Source organism: Perognathus longimembris, chromosome 8 (genome assembly GCF_023159225.1).
Source record: "Perognathus longimembris pacificus isolate PPM17 chromosome 8, ASM2315922v1, whole genome shotgun sequence".
NCBI lineage: Eukaryota > Metazoa > Chordata > Mammalia > Rodentia > Heteromyidae > Perognathus > Perognathus longimembris.
This window is the reverse complement of record NC_063168.1, coordinates 66,673,750-66,683,849: the sequence shown is the minus strand read 5'-3', so window position 1 is coordinate 66,683,849 and position 10,100 is coordinate 66,673,750.

Genomic DNA, 10,100 nt, shown 5'->3' with positions numbered 1-10,100 from the left:
ACACATTCCTGTCTGCTTTACACACTGTCCTGACCTTAAATTCTTTAACCATCAAAGAAAACAAACCTGAACCCTGGACAGTATTACTGCCTTGCCTCTTTGGCTCCTGGGTGCCTCCCAGTCTCCCCCTCTGTCTTCACTTTGTCTGCAGGATCCCCTCCCTTTCTCATCCGAAGACACTTGCAATGGATTTAGAGTCCCACAGGTCGTCTGCAAGGACCTTTTCCAAATCTAATAACACGCAGGGGTTCCCAGGGCTAAGTCATGGACATATTGAGTGGGAGGATCATTTAATCCACCATAATAGGTTTGAACCAAAAGAAGTTTGTGTCTCAGCTTTACAAACCTCTGGGATACATACATACGGAAAGACAGACAAACTAACCATCTCTTGCTATATAAGAATGTATCCAAATGGACAAGATACACCTCAACATCTGGAGAGGCAAATGGAGACACATGTAGATGATAGAGATGCAAACTCAACCGATCTTAGATGTGCTTAGACTCAGAACACTAACACACAAGAAAGTGCTAACATGGACTTCCACCTGGGTCTGACATTGCTTCCAGGGAATGGCCCAGCGTGGGCCCTTGCTGAATCAAATCTCAGATAGGTGTGAAAATTGGTTTTTAAAAAACTCTTTGAAGGGGAAAAAAAACGTAGCAATACATGCCAAGATTGAAAATAAAGATGTTTCCTGGCTGAAACAATCTCACTACTGGATATTTATCATAATGGAAATCATCTTTATGACACAACATGTTTCAGCATTATTGATAGCATTAGATGCATGGAAAATATTGTAAACCTTTAGAAAATAACAATTTTGCCTTGATCATTGTAAGGTCCACCCTGGGGAGGGCTCCTGCAGATGCCCCCCACCTGTTTCAGTCTCCACCCAGTAGCTGTATTACCTAGGTAACCAGCATGCACAGTGGCAGTGACTTCCCCTTCTCTGAGGTCACATCCCAACCAGCCTGGCCACACCCCCCGCCCTGCCCTAGATAAGGCATGGCCTCGGCCCTCCTCCTCTCTGGCTATGGGTCAGCTCAGCCACAGGCCAGCAGTGTGGGAAGAAACCTTTGCCTCCTGTCTGAATACCATGTGGTGTTCTCATTCATACTTATAACTCTTAATCTTGGTAACAGGGACGCAAGGCTGCCACGCTCTCCTTCTCTCTCCACATTTCAGGCCCTTGTGCAGGGTCTTCTAGCCCCTAGATGCCCTGTGGGGCTCCACTGTGTGCCTACAGCCTCAAGGCCTGAAGGAGCAAGCCTCTGCCGACACCATGTGGCCAACGAGTCACACGCCCCCCAACACCAGCCAAGGCAATTGTGACATAACAAGCAGGAAAACACAGAACACAGGCCCCGCCCTCAGAACCAAGAACCTTTTGGGACTCTAGCGACCACAGGACACCTCTGACACCCAGCAGGGAAGGAGCACAGGTGGGACAGGAAAGCGGCGTGGCTACGGGCACATAGTGGAAGGCGGGAATGAGTAGAGTCCAGTGAAACCAGGGGTTTGAGGATCTAGGGAGCTTCCAGAAGCTGTTGCATCGCACACGGGTGAGAATGGACGTCCAGTTTCTCAACACAAAACTCCACCTGCGCTAGTACATTGCGCTCCCTTCCCTGCCACTTGTCTACTGAAAAGACTTCAACTCGTTCCAAGTCTTCCTGAGACTTAATGATCTCCTCCCCATCTGCCTGGATGAACGCCCTGCCCTCCGCATGCGCGTAGTTGTCTGGGCTCACGTAACCTGGCGAAGAGGCTCCCTAGAGCTGAGCCATGCCCTCCCCCAGCTTCACCAGGCTCCGAGGCAGGTGCCCTGTGAAGAGAACTCCACGGCGGACAGGAGGACAGCCATAAGAAAGCCCTGACTCCAGACACTGAAGCCCCCTGAATTCGCTCTCTGAAAGCTGGCGGGAGCTGATGGCTCCACGGAGCAAAGTCTCCTACAACCTAAGCCTTCTCCGCCACGAAGCGGAGCCTTTCCTGGAAACAAGAGTTGATTCGGCTACAGGGAAGGAAATAGAACTTTTAAGGCGAAGGCACTTTGGAGGGCTACAAGATAGGTATGCTGCATTACAGCCACTGGCCGCTGGGTGGCGCCTGCTTCTGCCTTAGCCCCTGGAGGGTCAGAGTCGGTGCCCAGCCAAACTGAAGATGCCTTGGTAGGAATCGATTCCCAATTAGAATGATTCTCTCCTCCCGGGGATGTTTCTGGGCTGGGGTAGGTATCTTCTGGGTCAGCCCTTCCAATGAAGATGACCTAATGAACAGGCTCAAAGCCGGACGCCGGTGGCTCATACCTATAAACTTCAATACTCAGGAGGCTGAGATCTGAACATCCAGCTGGAAGCCAGCTTGGAGCAGAAACATCTGTGAGACTCTTCTCTCCACCGAATCATAGAAAAAGACAGAAGTGGAGCTGTGGCTCGCGCGGTATAGTGCTCTCCTTGAACAAAAGAGTTCAAGGACAGTGCCCAGGCACAGAGTTCAAACCCCAGGACCAGAAAAAAAAAAAAAAAAGACTAAAATGCACACAACTGTAACCACAAGACAGCCTGGAGATGCTCTCTGAGACTTCAGAAAGGGAAATGGAGCAGAAATGGGGGAGCCTCCTCCCTCCCTACTTTGTGTGTCCTCCGTGTCATCCCCTCCCATGTATAGGAGCACTGGCGACATGTGTCTATGAATAGCAATGTTCCAGAACCGGTAGCCATGACAGTGGAAGTGGAGTACTGGCTGGCTGAGCACCTCGTGGGAGGATTAAGACCTGGCCAGTCTGGATTTCCCATCCAGTGTGCAGGGAGGTTCAAAGCCAGCTGCAGGTCCTACCAGCTTTCTAATTCCCCTGCACATCTCGCCTGGGCCTCTGGAGAGGTCTTGCTGCCTTTTGAGTCTTGCTTCCCACGGGGAGCCTCCCTCTCGGGCCTCGCGGCTGAGCGCTGGGAGCGCCCTCTGCAGGCCTCCTCCGCCAGCCTCCCCTCTGAGCTCTGCTCCTGTTAGGCTGGGGTCGTGAGGGCTGCAGAGCGCAGCCCGGCAGCTCTTACAGCCTGGACAGCTCTAGGCCGTGACCCAGTACCCAAGAGCCCCTGGGGTCATTTAGAGTTCTACTTAACAACTTCCTGACTTCCCTGGGGCTGCCTTGCTCTGGGACGGAGGTAGGAGACTCGGTGTCTCTGCCCTCTTTCTCCCCTTGAGCCACAGATCCACTTCTGGCTTTTTCTATGATTAGGAGTGATCTCCACTGTCATTTCTCTGGCTTGAGAAGCTGCTCACTGGGTATGGGGGGGGGGGGGGTTCCCACAGCCCCCACGGAGGACAATGGGGCTGGTGAGCTGTGCTTCCCAAACTGGCATCAACAGCACAGGAGCCCGGCTGTCCCTGCACTCGCCCTACGCCAGCGGCAGGGCTGAAGCCACCCAGCCGAGCTGCTCCACCGGCGTGGAAGGGGACAGAGCAAGTGGCGTGCCGGAATTGGCCTCTGTGACCTGTGAGCCCATGGCATAGCAAGCCAACGCTATCCCAGGAAGCATGCAAGAGAACAAGAGACTAGTCAGCGCCTCAATCTGGGCCATAAGAAGGGTCCTGGGTCGTGGATCACAAACCACAGAATGAAGGCCAGTGTGTCAAGCAAGGGAGCACCGCCCAGGAGCACGTTTCCCCATGGCGTGGCAACCGCTTCCCATGGAGGATGAGTCGCTCACCACGCCCTCCCACCTTCTGCCACGAGAAGGTGGTCATGGCCAGTCAGCACCAGTTCTTGGAGGTAGAAGTGATGGACGGAGCAAAGGCCTCTGCTGTCGCCAGCGGCAGATCCGTGTCCACGGACGCAGATGGCAGCCTCTCGTGGGACTTCATGGTCACTAAGCACAGGCCCTCAGCTAGAAGCTCAGAACACTAGGGTAGAACCCCAACCTAACCCTGTGCCCCAGCACTACCTCCCCTAAGTGAGGACCCCAGCGCCCAGCAAATCGTTGGGTCGTCTGAGATTGTCAAGGGTTCTCCAGTCCAACCAAGCATGGTGGAATCTGGGCCACAAAGACTATTCCAGGCCAGCCTGGGCCACATGGTGAGACCCCGTCTCAAGCAAACACCCCTTTGGTGGAGTTTCTCAGTACAGACCTTCCCCATCTCAGCTCCAGCCATACTCCTGGAAGTCAGACCAAACAGATGCACACTTCTTCCTGTGTGGATGAGGCGTCTGCTCTCACCAGTCCCCAGAGTGACCATCAGTCGGTTGCTTTTTTCCCAATGTTCCTCAGGCCTTGTCCCCTCATTCCCCTTTGGCCGATGAAGAAAAGTGACCTATTAGAGGTGAGCTTTCACCCTAACTCTCAGTTGTGAGGGAGTTCAAAGCCCCTCTCCCCATTGATCAAAGAACTCATGATGTCGCCTGTGGCATCTTATCCCAAAGAGGTGAGTTCTCACAGAACCAGAAAGTTCTCTATGGGACTCTAGATTCCCAGTGGCCCAGCCAGCTGGGGGGACGCTGAGCCAAGTCCCTGAGGCCCCCCATCTTGAGCATTTGCTAGGCTCTGCTGGATGAGCCCTTGCCTAACACCCACCGCCTGGCAACTTGGCACTAGTGTGGCAAATGGTAACTGGCAACTGACAACAAGATTGGGCCTGGCAGCCAGCCCCAAGCCAATGATTAGTGTAACCCAGAATGTTCTTTTCTCCTGCTCATGGCTCACTTTCCTCTGCAGAATAAGGACACTGGCCTCATTTAATGTCACCAAAGACTTCAGAAATGTCAAACATTCTATACACAGATGTCCTGCCTGGAGGAAAAAAAGGTCTCACTCCTAACCAACACCCCCAAAGGACCCATCTTGTGACTAAATGAAGAAAGTTTACCTTCCCCTCCCTATCATCCAACCTTAAGTCCTTCTCTCCTCTTCCTCCTCCTCTTCGGCCTCCTCTTCCTCCTCGTGTCTTCTTGGATCCAGCTTCCCTCTTCCCAAAGCTGACTGGAATGCGGTCCCATAGAACTTGTATCTTAGGACAGGGTTGAACCCAAACAGAATCAACATTGGGTCCTAAGGCTATGGTCCCAGTTCCTCGGCGCCTTTCTAAGCAGGGTGACTGGAGACCGGTGACCCTTGGAGGACTCTTTCCCACCTCAGTACAGAGCCTTAGCTGACCATCCACTTCTATCCTCAGAGTATTCTTTTCTGTCTGACCTGAGTCTCCCCACACTGGGAACCTCCTGGGCACCGTGCGGCCAGTGCTCTTGCGAGGAGGGAGGAGGAAAGAGCAGTCCCTGCTGTGCTGGGCAGCCATAACATGGAACAGCTGCCCAGGAACAGCTCTGCCCTTCTCCAAAGCTCCATGAAGCATCTGTGGAAAGCGGCCCACCATGCTAACCGCACAGGGCCCTGCAGAGCACCCTGCGGTTCAAGCTACCATCTCCAGATCCATCCTGCTCTCTCTTCCCCTGGAACTCTTGCTTAAGGAAACCTTGGATGCATTGCTGGGTGAGTTCTGACATCTCTTTGGCCCTAAATGCCTGGCTCTCGCCCATCAAGCTTGTCTAGTGTCTGGCTATGCTAATTTCCAGGCATTTTATGAGACATTTCACAAGTCTGATTATCCTCCTAGAAGGAAGACGTCCTGGAAGAAAGTTTACATGGGCCCAGAAGTGTTAAGTCTTCCTGCCTCAGTGGAGCCTTCCACTCCGGGCCAGCCTTGGACTGAGGCCAGAGAAATACCCTTGGCCATACAGCCTAGATTACAGTGACTAGGAAGTTATATGCTATGGAAGCCAGAAGTTCTGGTTGTTAGTGGAAATTTTAAAGGAAGTGTGTTGCTTGAGACCCCCCACTACCCATGTGCTCCCTAGATTATAATACCCAAAGATACTGGCTGTGGTTCTGGATTGCCAACTGCTTCCTGGTTGCAGTGGTGACTGCCGTGCCTTCTGCCCAAGGTGACCTTGTAAGTCATCCCATGAAGGACGCCAGATTCTAAGTGTAATCAACACCTGTAACCAAGCTCACCCCACCCCACTACCTTGTCAGTAGGGTTCTACTTCAGAGATCTTGGTCTTCCTGATCAGAGGGAGAATTCGCAGCTCTCCACAGAGATCTTGTTAGCTCAGAACGCAATTGCTGAAATTAAGTAACTGACCTAAGGAACACTGTCTAGCTAGCTGTTCAGCAATACACCAATTAGCAAGGAGGAAATACAGGAACAAGAACAGTCATCACATCTGGAGCACTAGTGGAGGGAAAAAACGGATCCAGGACCCACCCACCCTAGGCTCAGCCAGAAGGACACAGACCCAGTCTTGAGGGGATGGGCCCAGCCCTGAGGGCTATCCAAGAAGTCTGAACTCTGCAAGGACATTAACAGCCCCACTCCATAGCCTAACTCCTCTTCCTTAGGAGCCTAACTTCTCAGGAAGATGGTTGTGTTCTGCTTTGTACTATTGTGAGCTCAGCTTCTCCCTCCTCAGATGAATATTTTTCATGATGTCCACAAGACCAGCCTCACCCCCCCACTGTACACACACCCAGCAAAGCTCATCTCAGTCCTGAGTTCACAGCATACCATCTGATAGGAGAGCTAATGGCTTAGAGGTAGGCCTCTTGCTTGGGGCCCTTCCTGGCCAGGTCTTGAAGCAGTCTTGGAGAAGGGTGGTAGAAATGTTCCCCTTGAGCCCAGTTACCAAGCTGGCCTCCTTTCCAGACCATGCTGTAATGGACCAAGGCTTCAGCTCGGCCCACACTCTTTCCTGGCCCATGCAACTGTCTCAGAAGGGCCATGTTTCTCCCTGTAAAAATGGGTGGTCCAGCTCATTAACCTAGCTGAGCATCAGGTGTTGGTTAGCTGTGAGGGGTGGGGGGTCTACTGGCCTCCGTGGTGAAGAACTCTGGCTGCCTAAGACCCTGCAGGAGCCCAAAAGCTTCGAGATGCTAGCTTCTCCCCATTGGGGCTTCAGTTCATTCTCAAGATTTACAAACACTAGTTCCACGAAACACAAAGAACAACAGTTGAAGTGCAAAGAGTTAGTCTGCTTAAAAGAGCCCCTGATAGGAATGCTTATCATGTATCTAAGAGAGTGAAAGGCTTTGTGGATGAGTACAATCTAAATACTGAGAGGAGAAAGAGCACTGCGAAGAGAGGCTAGCCCAGAGCTACCTCAGAGGACCAGGAGCAGAAGCATGGCTGCCTGGTCTGGGCTGTACAAGAGATTGCCACCTGAGCTGGAGTCAGGGCCTTGCCCCAGGGGGAGGGGAGATGTCCTTCCTCCCTCCCTCCTGTCACCTCCTCTGTGGGTGGGGTCCTCCCTTAGTGACTCTAGATGTGATGACTGAATTCCTGCTCCCCCCTTCTTCCTTGCTAATAGACCTGTGGATACCTGAGAAGCTAGACAATGTCGTCTGTTTCACTTCTCAGCAAGAGAGTTCTATCCCATCTTGTTCTTCTCTCCATGGTGATGTCCATAAGACTATCCTTCTACCCTGCACCCCTCCACCCTGCCCAACCCACCCAGGTTCACCTCAACCCTCAGAGTTCACTCAACACCATCGGAGAGCTCTGAGGCTTAGAAGGAGACTTCTTGCTTGAGGCTCTTCCTGGCCAAGCCTTGATACATTTTTGTGCAAGTACCAAGGTTTGAGTTCAGGGCCTGGCCTCGCTTGGCTGTTTTGCTGAAGGCTGGTGCTCTACTACTTGAGCCACACCTCCATTTCCATATTTTTGTTGGATAATTGGAGATAAGAGTCTCGCAGACTTTTCTGAACAGGCTCGCTTCAAACTAGGATCCTCAGATCTCAGCCTCCTGAGTGTGAGCCACCGATGCTAGGGTTTGAAGTAGTCTCAATGTTAGGACTCAAGACAGTCCTAACAGCTACCTTTCCACCTCCCTCCCTGTGCCCCACCCTAGGGTTGAATGACTTCCCTGGGGGGTGATGATAAAGGATTAAACTCATATCGACCCCATCTCTTCCCTGGCTCCCCTGGGAATATCTTTCCTGCAAAGCCTGTGTGTTTCTTGTTTCTATGTCAATCTTACCCAGCCACAGTACCAACTCATACTTTCCAGTGGTTCTACATCCGCCATCCTCCAGAATCTTGTTCTACTTCTGAGACTCTGTGCTGTGGCACTGTCTACTTCTCTCCAAGCTGTCTCCTCCTCCCTGACAAGCCCAGGATTGTCCTCGCATCTGCCTGTCTATATCAGCAGTTGGTTCCAAATCCAGCGTTAACTTTTGGCCCTTCTAAGCCCAAGCCAGGTTGGGCTAGGCATGACTATAATCATGAAGTTTTGTTTCTGGGAGATTTGTACCCTTTTGCTTTGAGCTAAACCTGAGTAGGTTTTGGAGCCTTGCAGCTACGTTTATCCCAAAGCAGAACCACTAGGAATTGGCTCTCTTGATGGCTGAGTCACTTGTCTTCCTGTGTCATCTCATGTCCAACTTCTTCTAAGTGTGAACTAAAATAGAACACAGCAGACTGGGCCCTCCTGAGGGTGACCAGTGTTCCACAATAAAATGGCGAGGCCAGTAGAAGCACAGCCAGCCCCAGGGCTCTGGGCTCCACCTCACCTCTACTGCTAGGCTTCTCAGATGGAGGTCTGCCCTGGCACCAGGCACCCATCGCTCCAGCCAAACGAGCTTAAATTAGGGTTCTGAGAGTCCAGGGTGGCCCTTTGTAAGAGCTCCCGTCCCCTGTGGGGCAGGGGGAGAGAGGAGAAAGATTTTCCCTGGGCCAAGGGAATCCCCATGATGCTGCACTTCCAATTATAGAACTGAGAAAGTGATGGGCAAGCCAAGACAATCCAATGACCCTACAGGAACTTGGGTGGGATAAACATGGGGTCTCTCCCAATTTTGCAACCTAAGTGAACATCCTGATTGCCTCTTTTGGTAACATGGAAATAGTGACATCAGTCTTGAAGGAAGAGTATATAGCTTCGATACAGATACATGGAAAATGGCTTCTAGAAGTTTCTCTAACGTTCCATTTTTTTCTTCCTACCCCTACTCCCAATAGATTGCCCTGTAGCTCCTGTTTTATATGAAATTACCATTCCACTTCCTGTATTTGTAAATCAGATTATAACCAGTATTTCAATGTGTAGAAATGGGGGGGGAGACTCTATATGTATTTTCTCCCAAACTTCCTATGACTTCCGTCTTTCCTGAAGCTTCAGATTGTGCCCCCTATCACTGATCTCTGACCTGAGAGATCCTGACTGCCTCAAGGATTTGATTTGGGTCCTCCTAACATTCTCCTCTATGTTAGGTTTCGAGGCCTTTGTGTAGTTCCTCACAGGGATGAAGAAATCCTGATTTAGTGTCAGGAATCATGGAAGGAAGGTAAACTGGTACTTCACTTACTAGAAGTCACTACTGCTCTTCTCACTACTGAGAGTTAAATGTCCTCAATCGGGGTCATTCCTCTGTTTTTTTACCTTTAATCCAAACTACCTCCCTCTATCTACCTATAAAATAAGGAACCAGGGACTGGAGAAATCTAATCCCTTTCCAGCTCAAATATTCTGTGATTCTGATTTAAAAAAAAAAAAGAACTGTATGTGCATTAAGCAATTCAAAAGGAATTGTGTCTGGCAATTTGAAAGCTAGCAGCCAGCCTGAGGAGGAAGAGTGTTTGGGGCAAGGACAGCCTGTGCCCCAGCCCAGGACGTTGCTGCCGCATTAATTGATGATGATGGAACACAGCAGCAATTTATGAGAGCTCTTGAGTAGGAAGTCCGAGAAGGCTATACATTAGTCATGTCTGAGATTCCTCCTCACTGATACTGCAAGCCAGGAGAGCCAGCTCGGCCACTGTCCAGATGAAAGACTTATTGATCCAGAAAAAAGAAGTGAGCCAGCATTGATTTATTTTAATAGCAAGTAAAAATGACTTTTTTCCATAGGAGTAAAAAAACTTTTGGGGAAAAAAAATCTGGATCAAATCAGGCTGTGATGAGATAACAAAAGTACATGATACCCATGGTCTCCAACTTAAGAGTACACATAACACTCAAAGTCTCAACCCAGCTGGGTGCTGGTGGCTCATGCCTGTAATCCTAGCTACTCAGGAGGCTGAAATCTGAGGATCATGGTTCAAA